This window comes from Lemur catta, chromosome 15 (genome assembly GCF_020740605.2).
Source record: "Lemur catta isolate mLemCat1 chromosome 15, mLemCat1.pri, whole genome shotgun sequence".
Taxonomy (NCBI): Eukaryota; Metazoa; Chordata; class Mammalia; order Primates; family Lemuridae; genus Lemur; species Lemur catta.
In genome coordinates this window covers 914722-926990 of record NC_059142.1, presented here as the reverse complement: position 1 = coordinate 926990, position 12269 = coordinate 914722, and the positions used below count along the sequence as shown (strand labels likewise).

At 63.1% G+C, this 12269-nt stretch overlaps 1 protein-coding gene across 1 annotated transcript in view; it reads right to left on the bottom strand.

Moving 5' to 3' along the window:
• Positions 1-11963, bottom strand: part of KCNJ12 (potassium inwardly rectifying channel subfamily J member 12) — a 37003-nt gene extending 25040 nt beyond the window's left edge. The window contains exon 1 of the mRNA XM_045569418.1: positions 11446-11963. The gene's annotated coding sequence lies outside the window, so the exon portion shown is untranslated. The remainder of the gene's footprint in view (positions 1-11445) is intronic.
• Positions 11964-12269: the final 306 nt, after the last annotated feature.

Genomic DNA, 12269 nt, shown 5'->3' with positions numbered 1-12269 from the left:
CCAGGGGGATGCCACCCCGCCCGGTGCAGACGGGCCCCGGTGGGGTAGCTTGGCGGGCAGGGGTGGAAGTTCCCCTTCGATCTTCTCAGTGAAAGAGGTGGTCACACTGCTGGCAGAGGGCCTGGGACCTTCGAGGGGGAAGGCTGGGCACGGGTGAGGGGCTGGCAAGCAAGAGGAGGAGGGTCCAGGGCCAGCACCCCAAGCCTGGAAGCAGAATCTGCAGGGAGAAAGGGTCCAGAGGCCGACGGGCCACCCCAGAAGCAAAGACTGCAACTGGACTTGGGGCTCATGTCCTTTAAGTTTTGTTCCTTGCAAGTCCGGGAGGCTCAGGAGGCAGGTACCTCGGGACCTCTCTGCCTGGGGCCCCACGGATGGTTCTGAAAGGCTCTCTAAGGGCTCCCCTGGGCTGAACACGCATCCTGGGGGACACGCGGGCCACATCAGCACCCCCCTGCCCCATGGGGCTGGGATCCAGAGACTCTTCCCCCAGGAGCTGTCCCTGCTCTACCACCCTGTGGCACCCCAGGGTGCCCCAGCCTTCTGCAGAGATCTCTGCTCAGCACAGCTCCTTCCCCCAGAGGACTGGGGAGCCCCAGAGTTAAATGAACGAGTAAGTCAGCCATCAAAAACTCAGTGGCCTCCCCAAGCAGCAAAGCTGCTGGCATCCCACCCTGGGGCACCACCACATTCGTGGAAAGCCTGGCATCCATGGAGTCTCCAGGCGGGGGCCCCTGGGACACAGGGCAGCTGGAGGGGAGTGAGCCTCTCTCTGTCTAAGACACAGGTACAGGGGTGGGACCCCCAGCCCCCGAGATCGTCTGCAGGGCCCTGGCCTCACCCTCTCCCCCAGGAGCCCAGCACACAGCACACTCTCAGGCAATGTCTGTCTCCAGCCCGGTCCGAGGGGCGAGAATGAGGTAGAATGGAGCTAGCTGCCCATGCCCTATGGCTGAGGTCACTCAGGGTGGCTGTCGGCCCTGCCAGTCCTCCTCTTCTCTGGGCCTCAGTTTCGTCACCTATAAAATGGCAGGCTCAGACACTGTGTCATCTAAAATTCTGAAACAGTCCAACATCTGGCCAGGTATGCTCCCGGCACAATCACAGTTTAAACAGGGTAGATTTGGCCCCATTTCTAAGAGTAAGGAAGTCAGGCTCAGAGAGGAGACGCTGCTTGCCTCAAGTCACACAGCAAATGGGGGTGGGAGAGCAGCCCCGCTTAAATCCAGTCCCACAGTCCCATGCCACTGCAAGCCAGAGATGTGTCACGGACAAGACATCTCCCAGACACCCATCCTGATGGCCTGGTGTCTCCCTGGGGGCGGACCCAGAGGGCCTGTGGCCTTCTGCAGAGAACTGAGGCCTCCTCGTGATGCCTCCGATCTGGGTGCAAATCCAGCTTGGACACCTGCCTTCCTCGGCGGCCTCATCTCTCAAGCCCCACTGCTTACCCAGCCGGGACACTTTGAGAATTAAATGAGATAATGTTCGGGAATGCACAGAGCACAGCGCCTGGCACCAGCAGATGCTGGTAAACAGTCATTTTCATTATTATCTTTGGGTGCCAAGTCTTGGCAAGACGTCACACCGCTTCCTGAGTCCTGAGAAATAAAGACACCTGGTGACACCACAGGCTGCTGACTTCACCATCAGGCTGTACATGTTGCTGGAGCCCCCAAATATACTGACAGAGCCACAGCAGGGGGCGGAGGACACAGACTCCCTCGGCCACGGGGCATCACCGTAAGTCACAGATACGCGGGCCTCCAGAGGGACACGGGGCCACAAAGACACAGGGGCCAGGCCCTGGAGCCAGCAGGAACGAAAGCCAACCTCTCCATGCCTCCCTCAGCAGTGGGAACCCCACCCTAGGGCTCCGGGCACAGACAGGATGGCTGCTGCGGGGCCTCCCCAAGCCTCGGCTTTGGCATCTGTGAAATGGGGCAGGTGCTCTCTGTCCCTAGGGTCAGCTGTGAAGACCCAGTGGCATGAGAAAGGAACGGCACTCGGCAGGGGCATCCCACCAACTCCAAGGTCTCAATCCACCGGGAAGGATGAAGTCAGGAAAATGCCCTCCCTGCAGGAGCTGGCAGCTGCCAGAAACGAAGCTACAACACGGTGCTTTAACGTGAAAAGACGCCCCAGCCCTCAAGCGAGAGGCCCGCCAAGGGAGGCTGGGGCGGAGGCCCACTCTTCATCGCCAGGACTAGGGCCTCCGTGGGTGGGGGCCGAGGGGGATGTAAACCAGCACAACTCAGCGGGGACAGCTCTCAAAGCCACCTCTGCCCAGGCAGGGCCATTTCCAGAACGTTCTGTAGGACGGCCTGGCCAGGGGACCCAGGCATGCGGGCACTGCGGCAGCTTTATGTCCGTGCCAGCCGCGGGCTGGATGGAGAGCTGGGGGCGAGGGCACCGCGTGAGGCGCGTTAACGCAGCGGGAACAGCCTCTTGCAGGAAACACAGTCCACGGCCACGGCGCTGGGGGACGGATGCTGAAAGGCGACACCTCCCACACCTCCCACCGAGAGGGGCCTTCGCGTCTCCATGTCCCAGACAGGAGTCGCAGGCACGGAGGAGCTGGGAAAGCTGCCCAGGGCTGCGCTCCCCACAGGGCGTGGCTAAAAGGAGCCTTTTCCTTAAAAGAAAAAAAGTCAAGCTGCAGGGCAGTGTACCCGGGCTGACCACGTGTCCTGGGTCGATGGTGCCCCCACGAAAGATGTGTCCACCCAGAGCCTGTGAGTGTGGTCGCATTTGGACGGAGTCTTTGCAAATGCAATTGAGATAAGGGTCTGGAGACGAGGCCATCCCGGAAGAGAGTGGGCCCACAATGCCTCACAAGTGTCCCCAGAAGTGAAGGGGACTCAGGCAGTGAAGGCTGGGGAAGGCGGGCTGAGACGAGCAGCCCTGCCAGTGCCCGGAGCCCGGAGCCCGGAGCCAGGGAGAGGCCAGCGGAGTCTCCCTCAGAGCCCGGCCTGCCCAAACCCCGCCTGCAGCACGAGCCTCCGGGACTGGGTGGGTCTCGGGCTGCCCACTGTGTGGCCATCTGCTATGGCGGCAGCAGGGGACCACCACGGGGTCCGACGTGCTTCCACCTCCCCAACCCTCCACCTCGGTCGTCGCGGCTGCTGCTTCTTCCTCTGAACCTGGGGCTGCTCCGGCCCCAGTGCTCCTTCCACACCCCAGCCACAACGGCAGGAGTGTGCATTCACTCAGCCGTCTTCTCTGGTGTTCCCACTTCACAGGGGACGACGCTGAGGCCCCCAGGGCTCCTGCTCCAAGCCACTCTGCTCCTCCTCTCCCCGCTGTCCACCTGCACTTGACCTGGGGCATCCCCATTCAGCCGCAGCTGGTCCCGAGGCCACCAGGAGGGCAGTGGGGTCAGGCCGGGGCCCAAAGCCTGGTCATGGGCCCTCGAGCTGCAGGGCCAGGGCATCTGCTGTGGGATCCAGGCCAGGACCCATGGATGGCCCGGAGGCAGTGCTGGCAGGGCCCAAGCCAGCCTCATCCCTGGCAGAGGAGGGTGGGAGGGCAGTGGGGCCTCCTCTATCGTACAGCCCCAGGGAGCACCTGGGCCATTCTGTGGCTGTCCCAGGGCTCCCAGGGGCACGCCCTGCGGTGGTCCCCAAATCTCCCAGGGACCGGGGCGGGATCTGGCTGCTCCGGCTGGGCAGGTGCTACTGACAGCTTGAGGCCCAGCAGGTCAAGGTGATGGCAGGGCTGCGCCTCCGGCCCGCACGGCAGAGGGGGGAGCAGGGAGGACAGGAAGCTAAGCTGCCCTGCCCTGCCTGCAGAGCCGAAGCCCAGAGGGGAGGAGAAAACAGATGCCCAGACAGGGAAACGAAGCCCATGCCCATTTCATGAATGGGGAAACTGAGGCTTAAAGAGACAGCCACCAGGAATCATTAACACCCTTTCCAGAATGCACATCGGATCCTTTCAAAACAGGCCCTCGGCAGTACAAGGCGGACTGATTCGTCTGACACCGGCTTACAGGAAGGACGGGGTGGCCCTCAGGTGGTGGGCACCGAGAGGCAGAGGCTCAGAGACGAGTGGGGAGTGATCGGCCCCCAGTCTGAAGGCTGTGAAGGACCAGACAATCCTGCCCCTGGGGGGCCAGGGAAAATGGAGCCAGAGAGGCCAGGACCCCACCTGGACAAGAAGCGAGTGCCTCCCCTTCCGTGCTCAAGGGGGACTCTCGCCTTTCACCCGTCTACTCTGCCCTGCGGGGGAGCTGGATCCGCCCAGGGGTCCCGAGGGCCCGAGGGATGGGACCTGCCCTGTGGGCTGGGGGCTTGGCTGTGGCAGGGGCTGGGCTATCGGAGGAGGTTAAAAACTGCAGACTCCAGGGCCCGCCAGACTCTCCAAGCCAGAATCCTGGAGATGGAGCCCAGGGAGCTGGATTACCTACACTCCAGAGGGATCTGAGGAAGGAGGTACCCAGGTGAGGATTCAGGGCCTCTCCTGGCACTAAGAGGTACCAATTGTGCCATTCCAGGTTCTGCATCTCAAAGTGGCTAAAACTTTAGACTCAAAGAACTGCTGACTCGGGAACTTGAGTGCTGCACATTCAGACTCCAGACCAGGACTCTAGGGCACTGGGGCTCTGAGGCTCAGCCTGCAAGCCACGCCCAAAGGAGACAGGAGGAGACCCCCGGGCCCAGCAGGCAGCACACAGCGGCACACACGGTGCAGGGGCCACCACGACACATGGTAGCATGTTTACATGCCCACATTCACATAGTCACATGTTTGCATGAGCACTGAGAACATGGGGAAGGTTCCCCAATGACAGACAGCTCCAGGGTGCAAAGCTTTGGGGCCAGGGGGACAGGATCTGAGAAGGAGTCACTTTCTATCTTTGCAACTGTTTACTGCTTTACGATGAACATGGAGCACTCTTTTAATTAAACACTATTATAATTATTAAAATAACAAAAGAATGTGAGAAAGTCCATGATTACATTTGTGTTTGTTTACTTGTTGACTGGGCCATGCCCCTAGCCTCCACGTGGGACATGCTCAACAGCTAAAATCCTGACATCCTCAGGGCCTATGTCACTCACATTTGACAAGTCAAGACCTCTAGGATTCTCTGAGAAGGGAAGGGAGGGGTCCAAAGGCAAAGAGACGCCCAGGAGCCGGGCTGGCAGGTGGCATGTAGCGGGCAGTCCCCAGGACAAAGCGGGTGGCCAGGACCCCCTGAGCTTGCGATGCCCGGGCCCTGTGCAGGCAGGCAGAGGCCCCGGCCTCCAGGAAGCCCCACTTTTGAGCACCTGCCCAGAGCCCCAGGTGTCCATCCTGCCTCTGCCCTCCCCATGACCCCACCAGGGGCGGCCCCCCTTGGGGACATGCCAAGGTCCCCTCAGCCCTCCCCAGCCCCCACAGGCCTGAGTGGAGGCCTGGCCTTGGCCTGGAACCAGGAGCTCAGAGGCGGAGGGTCGGGGCAGGGGGTGGCGCGGCTGCTACCACCCGGAACGCCAGCTGCTGGCAGCAATTTATTTTTGCTTTAAGTGCTGGAGAATTGCAGGGCTGGAGCCGCCAGCTCGGGGCCCAGGCTGCAGCTGGAAGGAGGCAGGCAGGCAGGGGTGAGGGCACGCCTGCAGCTGCCGGACCACACAGCCCTCCTTGACCTCTCCTTCCCGGCCCCCCACGCTCCTTCATCCCAGCCCCCACTCTGCAAGCCTCCAAACAGGCATCCTCGGCCTTGGGGCTGCACCTCTGAAGAGCTACATGCCCTTGGGCCTCTCCAGCCCCGGCTGCCCACTCCCACAATGGGGACATCACGTCACACTCGCACCCCCTTGCGGTGGGACAGGGAGGGCTGCAAAGGGCTCCAGTCGTCACCCAGGGGAGCCTCAGGAGACAGTGCCCCGCCCCAGCACACCTGGCCCTAGGCCCAGCCTGGAACCTCTCTGCTCCCCACAAAGGGGCCACCAGTCCTGTCTTTTCAGAGACAATGGGGACATCCATGGGAGGAGGGAACGGCCATGCTCAGCCAACCAGAAAGCATGCTGGTTCTCTTTACAACTGGGACGTTGCTAAAGCTAATAATGGCAAATTTTAAAAATTTCTCTAAATTTTAAAACCTGGGTGTCATCTTCAAAAAAGAGACTGGAGAGGGGAGGTGAAACACACTGACGATGGTGTACGTCATGGCTGTGGGAGTCTGGGACGCTTAGCTGGGCAAGAAACGAAGACACCGCCCCTCCCGCCAGCCCGGCTTCTCCCGCGGTGCCTCCTGCCTCCAGACACCCACTGGCTCCCAGAGGTCAGCTGAGTCTGGCAGGCCGCACTCCTGGGCCTCCGTTGGCCCCATCTACAAGGGGAACTGCTTCCCCCCAGAGACGGCAGGGGTCTCCTGAGCCAGAAGCAGGCCCAGGCCACGGACACGGCAAGGTCTGGAGCTTGAAGCAGGTGAGGGCACGATATAAAGAGCTCCACCCAAGTAGGAGCCGGAAATAAACCCCACCTCCTTCAGCAAGACAGACATTAGGCCAAAGGCTCAGAGAAAAGGTCTGAAGCCAGCTCTGCCCCCGACAAGCGCCACAGTTCTGGGACAGTGACATCACCTCTCTGGGGCTCAGTTTTCTCATCTGCAGAATGGGAAGATCATTCTGGCAACCACTGCTACTGCGCGCTCACGTGTCAGGCACCATCCAGCCCCACCTGCTTGCCAGGCACCTGCTGCCTCCTGGCCCAGCCGCGGTAGAAGAGGTCCAGAAAGAGAAGTTTATACTCCAAGAGAGAGACAGACAGTAAACAAGATAAACAAATAAAATCTATTTGGCAGACGGCATTAAGTTCTACAGAGAAAAATAAAGCAGGAGAGAGGATGTGGGAGAAAGTATTCAGCAATGTCACACTGGAAGTCAGGGAGGCTCAGGGAGAAGCTGGCATCTGGGCAAGTCCTGAAGACGCTGAGGGAAGGGGTGCGCGGAGCTCGGGGAAGAGCAGTCCAGGCAGAGGGAACGGCACGTGCAAGGGCCCTGAGGCAGGAGCGGGCCTGGTCTTCTGGAGACACAGCAAGGAGGGCAGGTGGGTGGCCAGGGGATGGAGCAAGTGCTGGCGCTGAGGCCAGACCGCGCAGGGCCCTGCGGTCCCGGTGAGGAATCTGGCTGGACCCGAGGGAGGGCCCTGACACGCAGGACATGCCAGGTATGGAGCAGGCGCTCACCCAACAGCAGCCGGGGTGCCCCTGGTGGAAACCACCACTTCGTAAGCTTTATTTTGTATTCCCCGGCCCTTCTCCAATCCCGAGCCCTTCAATGAGGTCCAGCCCACAGGTGAGGGGAGGAGGAGGTGGCTTCAGCTGCCCCAGGAGATGGGAGGGCTCAGGCCAGGCAGGTGGGAGCCGGGCAAGATCCAGGAAGCTGTGCCCGCCCACTTGAGGGGCAACACTAACACACAGTCAGGGTAGAACTGCTCCCAGGGCCGCTGAGAAGGGGGCTCCGATGCCTGTCTGGCCGTGCACATGGAACCACATCCAGCGCTGCAGGGCTGAAGGCTAACGGGGGGCTGGGCAGGGGTCCCCAAGGTCCCCACAGCCTCACACTGCCACTTCAGCAGCCTGGCGGGAAGTCTGGGCTTTGGAGCACTAGTGGGGGTGGGGGTTGGAGGGGGATATGGGAAGGACACCAGGAAGCAGGACGCCTGCATCTGGGCCACCAGCGCAGCAAACTGCCACCCTCCTGGGCCCGTTCTCCACACATCCAGGGAAAGGCTGGATGGACACGACAGCTTCCCAAGGCTCCGGCACCACGAATGCTCACAGCCCTCCTCCTCGGCCCCCTTCCACACACCCATTTCTGTTGAGACCGGGCCCTGCCCTCTCTACCTCTCAGGGGCACACGCCAAGGCTCAGCTTTCCACTGCCCTGTCCTGACACTCTCAGGAGCCTCCCTGTTCGCTTGGGGCTTTGGTCCCACTTCACAGATGATAAACTGAGGCCAGGAGAAGTGACCTAGTACCAGTGGCACCCCCTGCCTCTCTCGCCCCACACGTCTGCCCTCCAGTCTCCTCCCAGACGGTGATGTCCTCAAGGGCAGGGGCCAGGTCTCCACTCATGCAACACCCATTTATTAAGCACTTTTGTGAGCTGCACACTGTACCAGGGGCCGAAGCCGAGCAGTGGGGCCCAGGGTCTGCAGCCCCAGAGCTCGTGGCCCCTATAGCTGCCACCAGTACATGGAGGCAGGAGCTGTCACTGAGGTCTCCGTGGCCAGAGGAAGCACAGACTCATCGGACATTTGCTAAGCACCTACTGCATGCCAGGCCTTCTCTAGGTCCTAGGGATGCAGCCCCCTAGGAGTGGGGGTGGCAGGCAGCCCCACGGCCTTGTGGGACCTGCCTGCGGGACAGGGGGTCGAAGCCAGGCTGGCACGAGTGTCCCCGGACAAGGTGTCATGGAACCAGGAAAGGTGCAGTTCTGTCCCCAGGAGAGCATGCACAGGCCAGTCCCTCCAGCACCTCCAGTCCCTGTCTACGCAACGGAGCCATCGCCACCCTCTGCACTGGCAGGCCATTAGGAAATTAAGTGAGCTGGCAGAGTGCTGAGCCTGGGCCAGTGCCCGGCAGGGCCTCCAGTCCTGCCCTGGTCCCAGCTCCTCTGGAAAACCCACCTGCCCCAACCCAGCCCCCAGACCTCACCCCTACAGCGCCTCTGAAGACATCAGCCACCCTGTACACGGCCCAGTTTCAGGCCAGCTCTCTTTCATCTTCAGCCTAGCCCTGCTGCCGGCCCCATCACACTGCCAGTTCCCCGAGCAGCCATCCCGTGGGGCTGAGCCCATGCCCACCACACCTTCCTTGTGGCCGGCCCGGCCTCCACCTTTCCAGCCCAGAAGCTGCCCCATCTGACCGTTCCTCCATGCCAGCCCACAGCAGAGCTCCAGCAGCAGGCCCAGGGGAGGGCCAGGTGTGCCCACATCGCTCACAGTGGAGCCCTGGCCAGGGCCCAGCCACAAGCACCAGCTGCACCTGTCAGAGGAAGGGCCAGCTCACAGCCATGCCTGGGAGCAGGGGGCCTGAGGGTGGCCGTTGGTGGGCACCAAGGGTACACCCCAGGCAGTCTCTCGCCTGGGGGCCTGGCAAGGGCCACAGAGGCTGCCAGGAGTGACAATGCAGTCACCTCCGTCACAACTGTGTGCCAAGGCCTCCTCCGGGTGCCATGCTTGGTGTTGCCAACTGCGGCCCAGAGCACTGGAGGCCAGGCCAGAGAAGGCTGCCCGTGGCGGCACGGGCCCCAGTGCTGCGTCGCTGCAGGGTGCTGCTGGTACTGTTATTACTATCGTCACTGCTGTCATTACTATTTCACGGCCGCAGGGCAAGCCAGCATTACCTTGTCCTGCTTCGGGCAGACCTGGGGAGGACACCGTGGCCCGGGACAGGAATGCTGGCAGGGGCAGTCCCCTGGCCTGGGGAGAGCTACATGGAAGCTTCTGCTCAAACCCAACTCGCTTCGTGGCTTTGGGCAAAACCCTCTCTGGGCACCTCATCCTCTCAGCTCAGCTGAGGCACATACCTGGAGGGGTCCCTACGGGGGTCTGATGTGGGAGTTGCCACGGGAGGGTCCCCGAGATGGACTCCCGGCCCAGGCCATGCCCCCGCCCCAAGAGAAGGCTCATGCCCTCAGCGCTGAGCAGGGCGCTCAGCCATGCCCTCACCCAGCGAGGAGAATGAGGGGCCAGTCAGGGACTTGAAGCTCATACCTGCCAGGTCTGCATCAACACCAGCATTTACAGAGTGCCTGCTGTATGCACACAGCAGTGCTCCAGCGGAGAAGAGGCACCTTCCCTGTTGCCCAGCACGTTGGAGCCGCCCTCCTTCTCCCCAAGTGTTGTCAAGCCAGCCCCTCCCCCTCACTTTCTGCTCTCTCAAGGGGCCTGGCCCCACTGAACAGCAGCCCTCCCACAGTCCCCCTCCTAGAGTGGCCAACCTCAGGTCCCCTGGCTGGTTGGAGGGGCCACCAGAAAACTGAGGGGCAGACTTTGCTGAAGACTCTCTTGGGGAGTCCGCAGCGACACTGAGGCTGTCTCGGAACACAGGAGGGGACAGGCCAAACAGACTGTAAGCCTCTGGCGCACCCAGGGCTGAGAGCTAGCCCCCTCCCTGACCCTCTCCTCCAGGAAGGAGCTGCGCGAGGAGCCGCGCCTGCCACCTAGCAAACTTGGGGCTGGGGTCCGAGAGGGCGGACAGGGGCTGCATTCCTCTTGCACCTGGGGGTGGGGGGTTGAAGAGTAGGCTAACACCTCTTGCGTTGCACCTTCTTGGAGGCGGCTGCCGATTTCCGATTTCCGAGGCGGGTAGGCGCCTCGGCACTCTCTAGGGAGACAGAGCCTTAGAACCAGGGCTGGGGGCACGGACATGGGGAGCAGGCGGTCCCCAGCGCTTTATTGTAGGACTCCAGCCTGGGCACAAGGGAGTGAAGAAGAAACTAGAAATGGGCACAGGCAGCGCTGAGCTCCCGCGTGGGTACGCCCCTTGGGGAACCAGGAGAGGGCTGGCCCCAGGTCCAGGCAAGCCCAGACTGTGGGGAGGCAGGAGAACCTCCCAGAACCGAAGGCTATCCCCAAAGAAACACTTTCCTGTGACCGCCATTCCCAACGCAGGTTTTAAGATATTCACAGGCGCGCCGGGTCAGACCCCAGGCACAGACCCGGGCTTGGGCTTCAACTCTTCTCCGAACACCCCCCCAGGAGTTCCCCACCCAGCTGCCATTTCCCACGAGCCCCAGATTCCCCACCCTGCTCCCCCAGGACATGCAGAGCAGATGTGCGCACGCAGCGGGGACCCAGGCCCTGAAACCCCAGGGGCTTCTCGGCGGAGGGGCCATCCCCTTGGAGATCAAGGCCGACTTCTAAAAGCAAAAAGGAGCCGCTGGACTTGTAGGCTGGCTCGCTGGCAGAGAACCATTTCCAGAATATTTTTACTCCATTGGAGCATGGGAGGTGGGAAAGAGAAACGAATTAAAGGACCCGCAGGTCTCGGGGCGGGGGCATTCTCCGGGCTGCCCTATAGCCCGAGCACCCCCCTCCGTGCCCCCACTTTGATCGCTGGGTCTCGGGGAAGGTCACGCGGAGGACCCATGCCGCGCGCGAAAGTGCCTCCGCACGCTCTCTGCCGAGCCCCTCGTGCAAACCGCCCAGGGGTGCCGAGGGCTCCTCAAAGTTTCCGGGAGCGCCCCGGGGACGAAGGTTAGCTAGGAGCAAAGTTCCCTGGTGGCGGCAGCAGGAGACATAGCAGGGGAAGAAAAGCTCGCAGTCAGCATTTCCTCCGATGGCTCACCAAGGGAGGAAAAATGAAAACGAGGAGACGAAGAAAACACCCTCCCGCCCCACCTTCCCTGTGGCTGCACCACCCCGTGCTCGCCCCGGTCAGGGGGCGCGGGGCGGCCTGGAGGGAAGTGGGGCCGGGCCCCGGGGCTCCGCGTGCCCGCGGCCGCGCACTTACCTCGGTCAGCAGCCGGGGCGCGGCGCGCCCCGTGTCCTCCGAGCTTCGGGCGGCCGCTCCTGGCCGCGGCAGCCGCCGCGCTGGCTGCATCGCCGCCGCCGCCGCCACCGCCTCAGGGCAGCCCCGGTGGGCGCTCCATGCCGAGGGGCGCGTCGGTCCCGGGCGCGGATCGCCCGGGTCCAGCCACCGGTGGGGCGCGCGCCTGGACGGCGCCCCCGGCCGCTCGGTCGGGCCGGGGCGGCCGGCGTCCGTCCCTCGGTCGGCTGTGAGCGTGGCCGGCCCACCCCCTCCCCCTCCGGCTGTTATCTGATCTCGGGCAGGGCCGGGCGCGCTGCCCTACGCCCCGGCGCCCCGCACCTCCCCGCGGGCTCCGGCCGCGCCAGTCCCCTCCCCCGGCGACCGTTCCCAGGGAGGCGGCGGCGGCGGCGGCGTGGCCCGGAGAAGACGGGGAACGAGGAATGGAGGGCGAGGAGGCGGCGGGAGGCAGCAGCTCGGCGCGCACGCAGCCCCGCGCCCCGCTGCCACCGGAGCCCAGCTCGGCAACTCCTCCAACTCTCCGCCGAGAGCACGCCCGCCCCGCGCCGCCCCGCCGCTGCCCCCGCCTACCACGGCCCTGGCCTGGCCCCGCGCCCCTCCTCGCCCGGCTGCCCCTCGCACACACCGCCAGTCACTTGCGCACCGGGACGCGCGCGCGCGCGCGTACACACACACACACACACACACACACACACACACACACACACAGGCACGTCCTCCCGGGGACACGCGCGCACACACAGGTGCCTGGCTAGCACACACACAGGCAAGGGAATCTTGAACACGGG